This window comes from Takifugu rubripes, chromosome 19, assembly GCF_901000725.2.
Source record: "Takifugu rubripes chromosome 19, fTakRub1.2, whole genome shotgun sequence".
Lineage (NCBI taxonomy): Eukaryota > Metazoa > Chordata > Actinopteri > Tetraodontiformes > Tetraodontidae > Takifugu > Takifugu rubripes.
In genome coordinates, this window is record NC_042303.1 from 10,438,101 (window position 1) to 10,455,940 (window position 17,840).

Sequence of the window (17,840 nt, forward strand, 5' to 3'; positions counted from 1 at the left end):
TACTGTTGCTCACGGTCTTATGGGTGATGTAGCCTTCCTGTTAACATCCAGTCAACAATATATAAAGCTCTCGCAGAATCAAGCTTACACAAAAAAATGCTCCTTAAAACGGATGTCCAACCCAAAAAAGCAACTGATTTCACGCAGGAAACATTTGTATGCTACATTTAACTTCAATACCTTTGTAATTTATGATGTCTGTGTAAGTTACTGACCGACATTCTCAGTAAGTTTTGTAATTTATGCCAATTGCCAATTTATGCCAATTGCCTGAAAACGCACTACTTATGGCTTTTCTATTTCAATATATACCCCAAAGTTGCTTTATGCTTACCTTAGAATCATCAGTTCAGATCAATGTATTGACACCAAAAGCAATTATCTAGGTCACAGTATGCTTATTTGTTTCACCTTGATGAGTCAAGGCTTTGCGGCATCTCTGAAATCAAACATGTTCTGATATATGAGCAGAGATGTTGAACGGCTTCCAACAGGTGAGTCAGCCTAATGGTGGGGAACAGTTTCTCATCAGCAACAAGACAAACACACACCTTAAGTTGACTCATGAGCACCAAATAACGGTAATTTTCCTTTTTGAGCAGTGTCCCACTGAAATATGGAGCAATTTAGATTTTCTTTTTTGAGTATTATCTGAATAACTGCAGAAACACTCAAATTGCAATGACGCCACCATTTCCATTTAATTTCCCGCTACAGAGAGTTGGAGAAGGTTGAGGAGAGCCTGAGAATTTATACATGCTATAAAAAGAGGGATGCAAGAGTACAGGTTAGATAAAAGGACCCTCAATGCTCATATCCAGCTGCTACTTACTCTGCAAGGTCAAGTTAGGGGCTTAATTACAGAAACTTGCTGGGATTGTTACGGAAATAACGGAGTAAATCCCACCTGTAGTCCTTATACGCCCACAATTCTCTGAGACAGGTGAACCTGGAACGGTGTGAAAGGCATCAAAATGGTGCGATTACCGGTGGATAACACACACACACACACACACACACACACACACACACACACACACACACACACACACACACACACACCATTAGTTTTATCTGGCTGTCGAAAAATGAATTCAGTCCCTGTCAGAGGCACAAAAATGAAAAAAAGAAACTTTCTGAGGTATAATTTGTTTTAAGAATAGAGAGCACTAAGACAAGGCCAAGAGGGAGAAATGATGGACAAATTCATTTTCTATTCAACACTCAGAGTTTCTCTATGCTCGGGGATTAATAGCATCTGAAGAACTTGCTTCTTTTGAATAAGAAATAGAAAGCATTTGTGAATGGAAACTTGAAGGCACCCCCCCCCCCACACACATCTTCGTTCGTCAAGTTCTTGACAGCAGTTATCGCTGCCCCGGCTTCCGCTTTGGACCTGACAGGAAAACAGCAATTGTATTTTATATTTTGACTGTTATGGCTGAAGTTATTACAGATGTGCCAGGATGTTGTTCAAGAATTTCCAAGGAGGAAAGCAGCTGATCAACAACCAGGGGTTACCCAATGCAACCAAACAGACCGTGTTCATACTTGGAAGCCAGTCAGCAGTTATGTCATGAAAGAACAGAGCTGTTTCCAATCTCCACTTTTCCAGAACTTCAACTTCCATATTGTTCATTGCATGGTCGAAGAATACGTTCTGATACGGTTTTTATGAATGGCACCAAACTGGCATCACTTATCATTTAATTATACAAGCACTGAATTTAGAAGCTTTTAATGATACGTTTAAAATCTGTCCACCCCTACAGTTCTGGTATTGGGCACAACACAAAGGCTGTCCTGCCTGACGGGCAAATTGCTTTATTTTGTGATATTGGAGATGTGAGTCCATCCTCACAAGAGACAACAGATTATTGTTTAGTTGTCTTTTAGAAGAAGTGAGTCTTTTTATTAGTTGCAAAACTTGCTTGCAAAAAAAAAGGGATGTAAACTCAGACACTGTGTGCGTGTGTGTGTGTGTGTGTGGTGGGGGGGGTGTCACACACTGGGCGGTGTTGTGATGAAGTGATGACGATGGTCTGTGTTAGGGAAAACAGATTGACTGATTAATTCACTTCAACCATAGACAGACATCCTAATTGAACTAATTGGAGAATCCCAAAAACACTCGTTATTTGTGCCTAATTTTAAGTGCACATGACAAAAATAACGCCGTTTGTGTTCGAGTTGTATAACAGTTCATCACTTAGAATAGATAACTGCTGCACAGAGCGCCACAATCCAGCAAATATAATCCAGCCTTTGCTAAATAAATCTGCTGATTGGCTCTATTACTTACCAACAATATGGCACGGCATAGAGCACCTTTTATCAGTTGTTAAGCATAGATATTTAGAGAAAGCAATTAGACAACACCCTAAAATCCACAGTATACAACATTTAAAACTGCCTTTAGAGCATAATGAAGTTCTTCAGACTATCCTATTTCCTACCCTCCCTTTGCATTACTTCTGTCCCAGTGTCTCAGATAACAGGGAAGAGCATAAATTCCCACTCTGACTTGCAGACGCGAGACTGTCGATGGATACCGCCAGACCTCGTGCACCTATCTGCAATTACCCCCGCTGCTTACTTTACAGGAGCCGTGCACCTATCACAGGTCACACCTGCAACCCGATTCAACCCTTTGCTGGGTTGAATCCGTGACCCTGCAGTGAGTGCGTGTGGGTGTGCATCTCGATGGATAGATTTGGTTTTTGAATTATTTTATGTATTAATTCAATCGATGACGACGCAAATAATCAGAAGAGCCTAAACCATGCAGATCGAGCATATTGACTGTGCCATGAGGCACAATTGCCCCGCCTGGCTGCAGTAGTGTATCTGTAATGTCACTGAGGATTTGGGGTAAATTCTTTTTGATCCTTTGTGTTAGCCAGCAGCTGCTCAGTGGTAGCTGCAGATCGGCCTGTCTTACACTGAATTATAGCAATACATTCATTTACATTATTGCAGAAATATACAGATTAACAAAAAAAGAGATTCCATCTTCTCATTTTAAATATCTTGATTTCTGTTTTTTTAATCTTTAAATGGAGGTATGCTGGTTAATAGTAACAGGAGACTGAGAGGAGGAGGGAGAAGATTATGACAAGAATCTTCCTGCAGTGTGACAGTAGCTTGGCAAAAAAGGGGGAATTGCTAAGCGTGCTCCCTCTGTTATGCCTGAAGTTCTGGCACATGCACCCACAACAACAACAGTGATGTAACCTGGTAACAAGGCTTTGGCATCTTTACTCCCAACCGAAACCCAGGTCAGACCTTCCATCAACAGCATTATATTCAGCGTAGGAGACGTCCTTGTTTTCCTAGTGATTGCAGAGGGGACAAAAGGGGAGGGATGAGAACTTTGTTCACCTGCCCCACAGTCAAAAGGAGACTTCTCACTTTTTCCAGCCCTGGAGGCAAATCTCTCAGTTACGGGTTATTTTGAGAGCTCTCAAACTAAAATAGCAGTGTTGCAGAGGGCTGCAAGCTCAACCATTAAAAACATAAATAAAAAAAGTGGCAAAGCCAAGATAACTGCTTTTAATGTCGGCCTTTGTTGTCAATTAAAGGCTTAATGTTCTTGGGAAACCGCCCCCAGGTAAAAAGGATTAATAACCTGCTCCCTACCTGTAGTTTTATAATGCGTCAGTTATCGCTCCAACACACGTGAAAAACAGACAGGTTCTAACTAAAGACCTCTTAATTCTAAAAGAATGTTAGGGATGTACAAAAGAGTCAATGTTTCAACATTGTAAGGTAGTTACGTTAAGTGTTAAGTGGGGAGACGCAGACAAGCTTTGCTCTGAGTCTCACTCTTGAAAAAGAAAAAATAACATGCTTACGCGCTCATTGTCCTTCCCGAATCCCTAAATCCTACTTCATCTTTGGTGGAAACAGATGAAGTCCATAATTATTCTGCCAAACAATGAAGAGTACAACTGTAACTGTGGGTCGGTCAAATGCCCAGCAGATATTCTGGCAAAACAAATCAAAAACCAGACATCCTTCAAAGACAGGCCTTTTGCTGCCAATGGGATGGCGATGAGAACGGCACTTGTGACACCTAAAACCGGAAAATATAGAAATAGATGTGGCAGGCTGCAGACATCTTAGCAGTCGCTCTCGCCTTTCTAAGGAGAAGAGAGCAGCAGAAATGATGAGGGAGTTTCCTAATGCCCCCCAAATGCCTGAGAGATGGGGGCACCCTGACACAACCATGCAAATGCAATTATTCTGGTCCCATGGCCCGAGGGCCCACATTAAAATCACCCCCCTGGGAGTGTGACTCCGTTCTAGTCTGCCAGCCTCCAACTGCTGCTGAATCACAATCAGGCCACCTAAGGCACCTGAAGGTCAAATGTTTCCATGGCAAATTTGAGGACCCGTCCTCATCATTAGCTTTAATTTAATGCGATTTATAACACAGAAACAGTCCCACGTACAGAGACCGAGGGTACCATTTTTCCCTCTCAAGCGTAAGAAAGCGTGCTGGAGTTGTCCGAGCATGGGTTACCCGGATGGGCAATGCACGCCCCGCACAGAGCAACGCAGCCACTGGAGGCTGCATGACATACATTGCAAATGTAAAGCTGGTCCTCTCAATCCAAGCATCGTCTCCCGGATCATTAGGCCCCCTCCTGTGTCTTGTGCTTCTACCAAACAATAACTATGAAATTGCCTAACTCCAGATAGCAACAAATCGATGCATTTGAAATAATGAAACTGCATTTTTTATGTGACAGAATTTTTTATACCTCACTTTTCTCCGCTATTTGCTGTAGGAATGGATAGATAAGTGAGAAAAGGCTGCTGTATATACTGTATATTTAGCCTGGCCTTGCACCAGAACTTGAAGCCTTGACTCGTATATGCTTAGCGCTGATGGCACTTAAAACTTGTAGTGCTTTGGTGAAATCAAAAAGCCTTCCTGCATGTGTGCAAATCTCTGCGTGCTTATTTATGGTTCCCTCTTTGTGCTTCTTGTACTTGAATTCATCAAGTGGGCCAATTGGTTCTTTTTTGTTGTTTTCTGAAAAAAAAAAAAAAAATCTTTCCATTCAGCCGCACACCCTCATGCCATGTTAGCGTGATGGCTTTTTAAGATAGTGTCAAATGTGCACTCGTGTTATTTTGACAGTTGGTCCATTAAACACAGCACAAAATCATATAAAAATCAAACATATGAAAGGACAGTGTACCTCTTCATAATTAAAATACTAACATAATGTGAGAAATGCTGGATATATTTATACATTTTTGGCTGGTAACACAGATGTTCTCATGTAAACTTTGTCCACATTTCTTCCACCAGTTTCTCGTACTCAAAGAAAAGCATCACACAGAATCAGCCCTGGCCACAGCCAAGCATATTTTGCCCAACAAAAAACTCAAACACTGACTATGCAGACATATTCCAGGCAAAACAACCAGTGTTGAGATATAAAAATGATCCCAAACACATGGTTATAGTCCAAATAGGATTGTCATACACATCCAGGATAGGCAAATGTGGAAGTTGAAGGAGAGCTGAAAACAAAAGCGTGGAAAAACTCCAATCAGCTGTTTAATTTTAGCAGTTCTCTTAAGTCACCAGGAATTATCTGTATTGGAATTAGCTAATAAATTCCTTGGGACTCATCCAGAAGTCTTCCACAGCAGTTTGGACACAGCTTGGTTTTCTCTCGGGAAAGAGGAGAGACTGAAACATGAAACCGAGGTGCTGTATTGACCAAAAATTTAGTTTAGCTAGAAATGGAAATTTGTTGGTGTTTATCCGTGTTCTTCTGCATTCCAGGTAGTTTAAAATGTGTTCAGTTTCCTGGAGACAATGTTACTAATTTTCTGGGTGTGGTGGATGAACAGTGGGTGTAGTAGCAAGTCATTGTTGGCTTAAGCTCTGCAGTCAAAATAGCTTCTGGCAAAAAATAAGATTTATCCTTGTGTAGTTACTACCTACCAAATCATCCAAAACAGATCGTCTCAAAATCCTGGGGATTTGCCGTACTAAATGGCAGAGGTTAGATCTTGAGTGAAAAGATTTGAACTTCCACTACTTAACTGATTGTATTCTGAAATAATGTCTCTTACTCCCCTACACAGCTGAAGAAAGGCTTTAATGAAAATAACAGCCTCGCTATTAGCATGATCTGGGGAAGCCAACAACGTGTGTGGCGGCCAAAAATAGAACAATACGAATAAGCATTTAAGGCTAACTGTGTCTATTATAACATTACAAGACGCGCGTATTATTTAATCAGAGATTTTGCTAAAAAATAAATAAATAAATAAACAAGCAAAAACAATTTTAACCATTATTTTAATGCAGCATTGTTCATTTTTTAAGGAGGCTTAGGGGAGAAAGTTTGGTGTAAACATGGTTTGTGGGAAGTTTAAAACTGCATATTTACAGACTAATTTCACAACACAAGAAAAAGAATAAGAAATATAGAGATACGTAGTGATCGAGCAGCCAGTCGTGGGTGTTGCAGCTGCATCATCGTGAAAAGCGGTCGCATGAAACGACGCGAGCGAGGCTGCGGTGTAGGGGTTTAGGATGTGCTTCCCACTCTGCACATGCAAGAACCTGAAAACGTGGAACAGAACCGCATATTTGCACCTTGACCCTGAATAATGGGGACAAGATAGGGAACCTTGCTGGGCTACAGTGTGAAAGTGGAGACAGAAACATGTCAGAAGGGAGGAAGGAGCTGAAGATGATTGTGAAACATCCAGTGGTGTTTCCAATGGGGAACTCTTACTGCAGAGGAGGGGAGCACGTAGGCCGCTGACGTTTTAGTTTACTCCTTAGCACAGACCTGGCTGCTCTGAGGGCGCTTTAAACTTGTGAAATATTGTAGTTTATTTTGACAATGACAGTAACGCGAATGTACGTCAGAAGAATAGCTAATCAGAAGCAGCCTTGCTCTTCCTACCACACAAGACCATGACTCACCATGGAACCAGAACTAAAACACTTCAGTCAAGTCTGGAGAAGGAGGCCGTAACATTTTCTTCCATCAAATATTTGCTCAGATGTGTTGTCTGTGGGATCCTTCTGGACTGAATACAGTATACCAAAGAAAAACCCTTTATCATTACCAAACTGTCGTAAGTTTGTAGCTTTATTCACCGAGTACAAGGTCACTTCCCGAAATGGAGCTAATTAAATTGTGCAATAGCTTCGGTCAGGGTGATGATGTAAGATTTTTAACAACCTCTGGGGCTATCCTCTTTGTTGTGGAGATTCTCCTCCTTTACTCTTTCCAGTTTTGCGCCTCTTTTTCCCACAAGTTTCAAGGGGGAAAAAAACCTCAAGAACTTTCTGCTGGTGTCCCACAAAGAACGCTTTAGTCTAATCTGTGGCTCTCAGAACAAAAAGCAGAGTGCGTTGGTTCTTAACTTGAATGCGGAACCTTCTCCTGGTCCATTTGTTGTATCCATTTAACGATTAAGTGCCTGCAGCGTCTATGCGCAGCATTTGTGGCGTTTAAAAGCTCATCAGAGGTCTTGAGTGTTTCCCATTAGATGGATGCAGAAGCCGCAGCCTCTCTGCACTGTTGTGGGATCAGATTCTGTATTAATAAATACAAAGTGCAGCTGCCTGATAGTTGGAGTAATGAGGTTTTTGATGAACCTCATGACCTACCGTCTGTGGAACAGGAGAATACTCCCGCTAGAGCGCGCATCTCACTAGATGCTCTCAATTACGTCCCACTTTTTTCACAGGCGTAAAATGGTTTTAAAATTATTAACAGTGTTGCAAATATATCAATCAACAAATGTTTTTTATTTTCAATATGGCAGAATAAAGAAGTTCCAGTTGTTTGGATGAAAGCTGAACACAGCATTTGTGTTTAATGCCTCATCTTATGGTGGCTAAAGGTATTTAATGAAGCCCCATCTGCCTTAGATCAGCCTGGTTGGGAATGAGAGGGATTCCTTTAAACTCTCCGGATATATCCGTCTTCTTAAACCCCATAAATGACTGTGCTCTGGTATGACAGGGTTGTCAGTGTTTCACCCTTTTCCTTTCTCCGTTTTAGATCAGTGAATTTATCCCACCCAGACTAGCACCAGCACACCGGCTGTGCTCATTACGGCAGATTTACATGTCTGCTCCAGAACAGGGCGAAGAGATGAAACACAAGTCCCAGTGGCTGCTCCTGCACAGCTTCTATCATCTGTCAGAAAGAGCTCCACCTTGGGCCCACATACAGCCAGCGAATATAGATACCGGTGTGTGTTTCCCCATTTAAATTGTGGTTCAATATAATCTACAAAAAAAAAAACACTTGGTGAGAACAAGCACATTATCTTCATTTCTAGTGGCAATGTTTTTTTTCTCCTATGCAAATGTGAAGATCAACATTCTTATAGTACCATCTGCTCCACCATAACTAAAATGAACCTGGAACACAAATGGGCCCCTTTTACACCTGGCATTGAAATGTTTCCCCCCCCCCAATCAGACCGAAGGTAGAGAATACTTCACATCCAACATTTGCACTATTTACATGCATCTTGTTTCTTTGTTCAGATTGTGGCCAAATGCCCCCCAACATCGTGGCAGAAGTTAATATCATTGTGTAATTTTTTTCTTGGATATGAACCGCTTATAAAAATGGAAGATGCATCTGAGGAGGTGGAAAAGGTGGCGATTCTGTGTCGGCATCTTTTGTTTTCCCCATCCAACAAAGTTATTGTGTAGTTTCTGTCTGCTGTGACAAATTGCATTCAAAAACTCCTATAATGGTTAAAATAGGGCAAACATTTTGAAAAGAAATGTTATTCAGTTACGTTAGGGTTTTTTTTAGCATTAATCCGTTTATTTCATCAGTCTGCTGTGACTCATATATTACTGAGCAGACGGAATTTAAGAAGAACAAGAACTTAAAAAATAACTTCTGTCCAGAGACTTCCAGCTTTATATTTTTCCTTCTCTTTATAACGCCACGCAGGTCGCCAGCAGCCCCAGCTTCAGTTAGATAATGCACACTTTTAATTTAAATAAAACAAATGTATATATTTAAACTTCAGACATGAAGTAGAATCTGTACAAGTCCAAAATAAAACTGGACATCAAATTAGACGTTGCAATATGACAAAGACGAACACAGTCAGTCAAAACAACTTTCAATACATTGATTATAAAGTTGGAGAAAGTCAAAATAAATCAAAAAAAGCCCTCTGTCTGAAACACACTATGACATTTAAGTCATTTTGCGGTCATTTGGAAGCAGTGTGTTACCGCTTGTTCCTCCAGCTCGAAAATTCCTTCCCACGTCCTGTGACTGGAATCAGCAGCGTATAATGCAGGCGGCTGTGGTGACTATGGTGCGACCAGATGCTGCGAACCAACCAGTAATGATGGAGTTGGCACAAGTTTGGGCCATTTTAGACCTGAAACTCTCACTCTTGCATTGGTTGCAATCACCTAGTAAAGTACAAGATCAGCCAACCGAGTGTGTATTTAAAAGTGCAGATTGTCATTATGAAGACACGAGGAGATCACTGCTGCCAAGCACAAACAGGAAATTATTGGGAAACACCAAACAAAAGGACCGGATTTAAAGGGAAAGGCATCAGATTTAAATCATCCAGAAAATTTAATTAGTTGGTCTGGTCGAATTAGAATGGTTTTAGACTCGAACCCCAAAAGACAGAGGTGCACAAATTTGGTTGCAACAACAGAAGATGGTTTAGAAACAGTCCCAGTATCCTTACAGGGCCCCCAGAGCCTCCCACTGCACACACCAGTACCTCCCCTTCACCCTGCCTTTTAGAGCAATGCTGACTTCTGCATCTTAATAAAAGGGAAACTAGAAAGGAAGTGAAGGCATGGTTCTTTCAGAGGAAGCCAACTAACTGACTGAACACACACCCCGGGGTGGGCACCGGGGGGGGGGGGGGGGGGGGGGGGGGGGGTTCCAGGAGGTCGAACAGAGCGGGGCCAATCATGTCGAGGTGAAGGCGGAGGACTAAAACAAAACTGGCATATCAAAGCGAGTCCGCTTTGTAGATGGGGAGCCAAGACGCCACATTCAATGGCACAGCTTGTCTCAGCTTCACTGGAAGACAACAAAAAAATAATAAAACAATTAGCTGTTAAAGTGGAAACATGATCCACTGGAACGTCTAATCTCTTCCGTCTGACACACAAGCCCTTTCCCTTGTTTGCTTCTCACACAAAGTAGCAAACATCATCATTTGGACACTATTTAAGTTATGTTTAAGTAGTTAATGAGAACAAAGGGGAAAAAAATCATGCCTGTCATTCCCAAAACAAAGTGATTTCTGCCCTGAAGCCACTTTCACTGATTCATGGAAGTAACTGCCGTGTCGACATGCAGGAACCATCACCTCACAACCTGGGAAGACGCAGCAGAATCACTGTTTTATGAAAGCCCATAAGTGACTTATATTTTTAAATTAACTTTAGAAAACAACAATGTGGCCTCAGCCTCAGTTTACTTCTAATGAGATTCCCTAGCTCAGCCATTTACTATGTATATTCTTCATAATAAAGGAAATCCTCTGAGGTCGCTGCCATGCTGATGCAGCTTTTACACACTTAATTCCACAAATACTTGTGCATTAGCTACATTTTAATTGACTTATTTAGCGTCTGCATTACCTTGCACTAAACAGGGATGTGATATTTCTGCAAGACTTTGAAAATGAGGTCAGGCAGCCTCGTGTGAGTCATAGATTCTGGCCGGGGCCCAAAGAGAGCAGGTACGTATCTAGAGCGTTGGAGCTGATGGGGAAGTAATTCTCAGTAATCAGATTTTCATCAGTATCCTGACAAGTTTACTTATGAATCTGCAAGTTGTTGTGCAAGGGTTAGTTTTCAATGGCGCTTTATGCATCAAACCCTGGATTAAACCATAAAGAATATATTAGATGGATAACCACACCGTAAATCCACACACTTTTATATTACCACCAGGCCTCCTGATGTTCATGCACGCCTAAATGCATGCAAAATCCTCTGCAGTCCGTTATATTCCACTATATAAAATTTCCTCCAGCAGGGCTGAGACTGATTTGTCACCGTGCAGGTGCGGCCAAGACCCCGGGCTTCCCTCCAAGGGCCGCGGCACCTTGGCAGAGAGGCTGTGCTGCGGGGTCAGAGCAGGGCCTGAGATTTCCGAGCAGTCGAACGCCGTGACTCAGCCGACTGAAAGCTTTCGGTCACAGAACCACCTGAGGACAATTACATTTCGATTTGGCACTGACGTATACATGCGAACGACACACAGACACATTCCTATGGTTGTTTCGCATTTGGGGACCAGGGCTCAGATCGGAGCACAGCTGGACTCAAAATGTGAATTTGCCTTCTTCACGTGGACTCAGGCATCCTGATCCACAGGAGATGTGAATGTGACCGTGCTCACAGGCTACATTGGTGATGACACACACACACACACACACACACACACACACACACACACACACACACACACACACACACACACACACACACACACACACACACACACACACACACACACACACACACACACACACACACACAAAAAGAAAATCATTCCTTAACATTGATTGTCTTCAGAAGCTGTATATGACCAGCATAATTTCCTCTGAGCTGTGTGAATCTGCCAGATCTACAGGATGAAGAGTCAAAACTCAAAAAACATCCCCAAAAGCTGCGATTGCTACTTCCTTCTTTTTGGCAAATGGCAAAAATCACAAATCATTGACTACTGAGGACCTACTGACTGTTTTTGACATCAGTGCCGTAATAGTGCAAACATGAACGCACAGCAGGAGAGAAAAGTTAAGGGGAAGCGACCGGCAAAACAATCGCTCTCAATGTGAAAACTCCCCGAGTTCCATTGAGAAACTGGCACAGAACATGTCCTCCTAACCAAGGAACCCCTCCTCCAGCCTCACCGCCCTCTCATTCATCCACCCTCAGGGAGAGGCATGCAGACCAGAGGAAGTATGACTCATCTAAGTAATAAGATGCATTCTTCGGAACTCTCTACAGACGCTTTGTTTGCTAAGTGAGGAACACAGGGGACTCTGGTGCAGAGAGGAATCAAGTTAGTTATTTATTTATTTCATCCACAAACTTTAAAGGTTATGTTAGAGAAGTAAAGGATGGGGTGGGAGTGGTGGGGCGTGAGGGAGCCGGCCGTCGTGGTGGGTCCCTGCTCCATGCAGATCCACGTTTCCTCCATCTCCGGAGAATCTTTGGCTTCCGTTCTGGGTTTTCTGAATCACGGATGGAGAATCCAAGCGCCAAATTTAAGACTAATATAGCAGCTTCTGCAACAAAAGTCAGATAAATTGAATATCCCGTGCGACATGACCTTCTATGGAGTGCACAGACTAGAACGCCAGGGCAGAAAAAGGGAACTGGTGAAGATGTGCAACAGATCCAGCACTCTGCTGCTACAATTAGCAATCGCCCCTGCCAATCACGAGCATCACAAGTCCCGCCTTCCACATAAAGCTATTTCTGGACCATTCCACATTAACCTTGTCTGACATCAGAAAACAAAAGAAGAGGCTGCTCCCAGCTCTCACAACTGATTAACTGACACATGACTGTTCACGTGGACTTTATCGGGTGGTTCCACAGAAAACGCTCAGCCTGTCACCAGACAGCAGGTGACGAACTTGACGTATGTGTGGCAGCAAATTTCCTCCTCAAGGCTACTTTATTAGCCACCGTCTTATCAGGGTTTATACTGTGGTCTTAAACCCCAGCTTTTACCTCAGACCACAGAATCTTGTGTTAGGAGAAATACTTGATCTTTTGATACCGAGTGATATGGGCATCAAACAGTTTAAATCATTTTGCCAGCATGCATTAAAATTCACCCACAAAATGGACTTGTAAAAAAAGATTTGTGGGACCCACAATTTTGTCTGTCATCTAAATTGTCTAATAAAAAAAAATAAAATTGTGATAATTTGCAAAAGCAGTGGCAGAGTGTCAAAATCCCCACCGACTGTGGCTGTAGAACACAGTCGTGCAGGTAGGAAAGCGCACGGGAAAACACCCTGTGAGAGCAGACCACACCGTTCAGATACACCAACAGACCAAGAAGAAACATGTTTGAAACCTTTTATTAATCAAGAGCAGAAAGCCTTGTTAATGCAGGGTGGGTCCGTAATGGTCGTACGCCCAGATGACTCGGTAACACTCAGACGATCACTTATCTGACAGTAGTGAATTAACCTTGCACGGTTACCGTCATCTGTCTGAAAACCTAGCGGTGCAGCACTTCAGTGGCACATCATCAGAAGCCGTCAGAGGACTGGTCTGCGCCTGCATCAGTGAGCCAAATGGATGGAGTTTGTTCAAAGCAAAGACAACCGCAGCTTCTAAACATCCCATCCAGGGTGGAGTGGCTGAATTATACAGGAATACTTGTGTTGAGATTGTACAGAATACCTACATAATTCCTAATGAATTGGACAAACTGAAGGTTTTATTTTGAAGGCTTTAATCATTTTCACGTTGTACAATTGTCCCCTTGAGTTTTGATATGTCCCCTGGTATCAGAATTTTCTTCTTCCTCTTCTATTCTTTGCCAGTTAAAGCTCCCAATATCTGCATATGATTCATACTCTTGGGAAAGATCTGAACTCTGCACAGGAAGAAAAGATCGTTACGCTGATTCAGCTCCAGTTCATCGCAGAGTTAGTTAGATATTTTAAAATAATTGCCATAGACAGATACAATATCTATGTCCAGGTGTAAGAGCTGAAATCCCAGAGACAATTTTAATGCAGCAGAGATCAGCGCCATTATTCTATCTGATCAGGCAAAATTTGATTATGGCACCGATCTACTGTGCACGGCGGCTTGGTCGTCGTCACGGCGCCGTTATTTATGCCGTTTCATAAAAATATGGAAATTGACTCCTGGGCTGAAGCATCATTTAGAAATGGCAGCGTGATTATAGTTTATTCCTAAGTGTTACTCCAATCTCTGCTGTGCCGTGGAGGCAGCATTCACTGATATTTATAGGTGACAGCACAGCAGTGTGGAGAGTGGAAACCTGAAGAGTGAGGATGAATAGGTTATGTCTGGATATGTCAAGACTAAAGCCTGGTCTAAAGAGGTTCCTCTGTCCAAAATATGGCTCCGTTAACCTGCTTACAAACATACGCCTCTCTGGAACTAGCTGCAGCATTTAGCTGGGATCGTTGTAGTTTTGATCATTCTTGGTACGCAGAGTTATGTAAAAAAGGTCAAATCCAATGGCTAAAAAAAGATCTGATGGTCACATGACAGCCAAGGCTAAGAGAGCTTCAACTGAAGTAAGGGTAGAAAATGTGAGAGGGAGTTCCCTAATGTTGCGTGTGAGGGTGCACATTGTCGTAACCTTGCTGTGCCCTAAAGAGTCTGGCCTTTTATAAGCTACTAGAAATGAGACGGGTATTATAACGGATCACTCACCGATCATCAAGCAGCACACTTACTATTCCGTCGTCACATTTCCCTATGGAGGCACATAGTTTTGCGCCGTGTCACAGAGTAGTATCCTGTCATTATAAGCCCTAAAACGTCCCCTGCAGGCTCCAGCGTGGGCAGTTATGGGACCCCTGCCACAGACACAGAGGCTCTGATTAGTCAGACGGGGGAAAATAAGAGCGTTTCCACTTTCAGATAACACTTGGATCCAATTCAATGTCATTGGATTGGATTGTCCTTAATAATAAGCTTGAATGAAAACATGGGTTACTTGTCTTTTGGGTTCATATATACACATGCACCCCCCCAGCCTCAGAAATCAACTGGATCATATAGGACCTCGCTGACACATTCAACTCAATAGACTGGGAGGAGGTGGGACTGGGAGAGCTGGGCAGAGTACTGCTGGATGAATAAAAAATGAAAGTCTAGTGCTTCAATAAATTCGCTCTCTCCATCCCATGAGGAGGGCTAGAGTTTAGGGGAGGGGCGGGGGGGGGGGGACGTGGTGCCGGGGTAGAAGCACGTTTGAAAACCCAACCAGTGCCGCATTCCCACATCCACCCTTATCCAGCAAGGGGCTCTTAAAAAATTCATTAATTTACAGCAAAAATAGATTAAAGCACCCAGCTGAGCAAAACACAGAATTTGGCTGCTGAATAACATTAATGATAAAAGGCTTCCCTCCAGCTCGTGGGCCTCTGCCTGAAGAAGGTGCGCTGGCTTTTTTCCCTCCACCTTGAAATACCTTGAGAATCATTTCTTTTCAATCATTGCTAAAAGAATGCATTAGTAATTGTCATTTTAATTACACTTTTCTTCAGACGAAAAGGGAAGTTGTTCCAAGACATGCACACACTAATTAAAACCCATCCACAGATCGGTCATCCCATGGTGCCATGCTAATGTCATTCTATTCACTATTTGATACATCATCTACGGAGTCTCGGTGACGGCTGAGCCGAGCCCCTAAACACGTAGAGAACTGCAGTTCCAGAAATTGCCATGCCCGGCTCTAAATGAGGTTCACTTAAGTGCAATTATCCCCCTCTGATCTCCCCCATGAAGAGAGTTCTTCAACGCAGGGACGCAGGCTTACACAATGTGACTGCAAACAAGATTCAAATTGGATTCAGGGAGGCATATACAGCAGATGAATTGCTTTATAGCTCATCTGCATTCTGGTGGTGCCCGACTTCACTAATGAAGAATGAGCGAGTCCCATTTCAGCGGCATGTCTGGCAGAGCTAAACTTTGGACTGGAGCGGGAATAGACAGAGATCTGGGATTTAAATAGTAAATAAATAAATAAATAAATAAACGCCAGTCTTCTTTCCGGAGCAGCATCTACCTATATGGCACAATCTGCTCAATTTGAAAGAAAAAGGGGTGTTGTTCAAATCCAAATCCAAGGTGAGAATCACAATGAACGGCAAGACGATGGGCGATGATGGGTAGAGAAAGAAAATCCGACTCCGCGTATGAAAGCAGGCGGGAATTAAATCAAATCTTTCCTGGATTCGGACCAAAAACCGCTATAGAAAATACTGAACTGTGGCCTTTGTTCAACAGCAGCTCCACTGTGCCAAAAAAAAAAATTCAGCTATTTTCTTGAATAAATTGCAATCTGCCAATCTGCCAACACAATAGGTCTTCTGCCTGAGGGAGGAGAGGTGGCGGTCTAATAGGGGTTGCAGCAGAGGGTACCTGTTGGGTGCTCTCCTACTAAAGAGAGTGGAGAGGCGGGGGCTGTGATGGGCATGCCTGCTGCCACGGGCTTAACTACCACCAGAAGTCTGATAACTGCATCTCACGGATGGCCATTTGAATAATCACCTCAACAAGGGGAGAAATTAAAAAGCCTCTCAGTGAGGCAGGGCTACAGGCACAAGGCCACATCATGAATTCCAAATGAGAAGCTCGCATTCAAAGAGCAGACACCTTTTCTCTATTCATTCTGCAGCACAAGCATACTGACCTCCAAAATATATCTTAATTAGCCCTATATGATGCTGCAATTAATCTTAATTGTACATTATTGCTCCTGAGCGTTTAAAGTTCACGCGGGGTTACTCAAAGATCATTGATGCTGCGGGATGAGAACTGAGGGAGGGGGAGCGATGCAATCACCTTTGACAGGAAGATGTTTGACAATCAGGCCCAGACTTCTGCGCACTATCTCACCGTTCAGATAAAATGACTCTTTAGATGTGCAGTCTTCGCTACACTTTATTAGTCAACTGTTCTTGACATTTAGAGTTTTTACGTGCATGAATCCCCTTTTTAGGAAGGTAAAGAACTAATAAAGACTTTGCTCATGACCGTGCAACATCTGATGAATGCAGTCGTAGTGCAACAAGGGATTCTCTCTAAATTCTACGCACTTAATCTGCCTACCCTCGTTCTTTGCAGCTAGTGTGCAGGCAAGAGTGTTTGTCACTATTTTACAGAGCTGTTTTAAAGAGCAGAGGGTTGTTTTTTTATCCAGCAAGATTATCTTTACAATCTTATTTTTGTAATTTGCACCAAGGCCCCAAACGGTCCTAAACTTTGCATAACCGACACAAACAGATCACGCCACCCGTGAGGTCATTTGCACCTGGACGCCGAATGACTGAAATGATTTTGTTCAATTGCAGGTATTCCTGGTTCTGTGCATACCTGGTGGGGGGGGGGTGTAACATCCCAGCGGTTCGCTGTGTGGCTCATGTCTGAGAAAGGGGGAAAACAGAAAGTCTAACCCTGCTGGGATATTAGGGGAAATTTGTGTTTTGAATGAGTCACAGTTTTAATCCCATGCATTTAAGATGTCCATCATAACAATGACACTGGTGCAAAATGCGGGGTCAGTCGTGCAGCCACTATTGGGCACGGGCAGGAAAAAGAAAGGGCTCCGATTTGGATTTAATTGCACGTAAATGCCACCGCTGTGCAGCTTAAAGCCCCGGCATTAAGTCATGTAGGACAACTACAGACATACCAAAAGAAAATAGAAGCGTGCCCCGAGTGATGTGCACGCAAGAGTAAGAAGTACCTGCACATCTCGGTGCAGGTCGCGGAGGGTATGAGCACAACCCAAAGGCAGAAGGTACCGTCCAGATCAAATGCAGCAGCAGAAATATTCACCTGAAACATGCATTGCACTTGTTGATCGTGCACCCACATGACAACGATGCCCCCCTCTCGCCCGCCGAGCAGCACATAAAAGGGTCGTTTCTTTTCCGAAGGGAATTTTTTTTTTTTAGCAGCCTAAAAAACACGATTGACAGATGAGAAAACACACTGCAACAGCTGTGAGGCGAATACCATCAGAGCACACTGGCTTCATTCACACGCGCGCGTACACACACGCACACACACTAAATGTTGGAGA

The 17,840-nt window shown here is 43.0% G+C and overlaps 1 protein-coding gene across 2 annotated transcripts in view; it reads right to left on the reverse strand.

The window, feature by feature from the left end:
* The window catches only part of foxj3 (forkhead box J3), a 54,012-nt gene that overhangs the window by 35,321 nt on the left and 851 nt on the right, over positions 1-17,840 (reverse strand). The gene's annotated exons all lie outside the window — the stretch shown is intronic.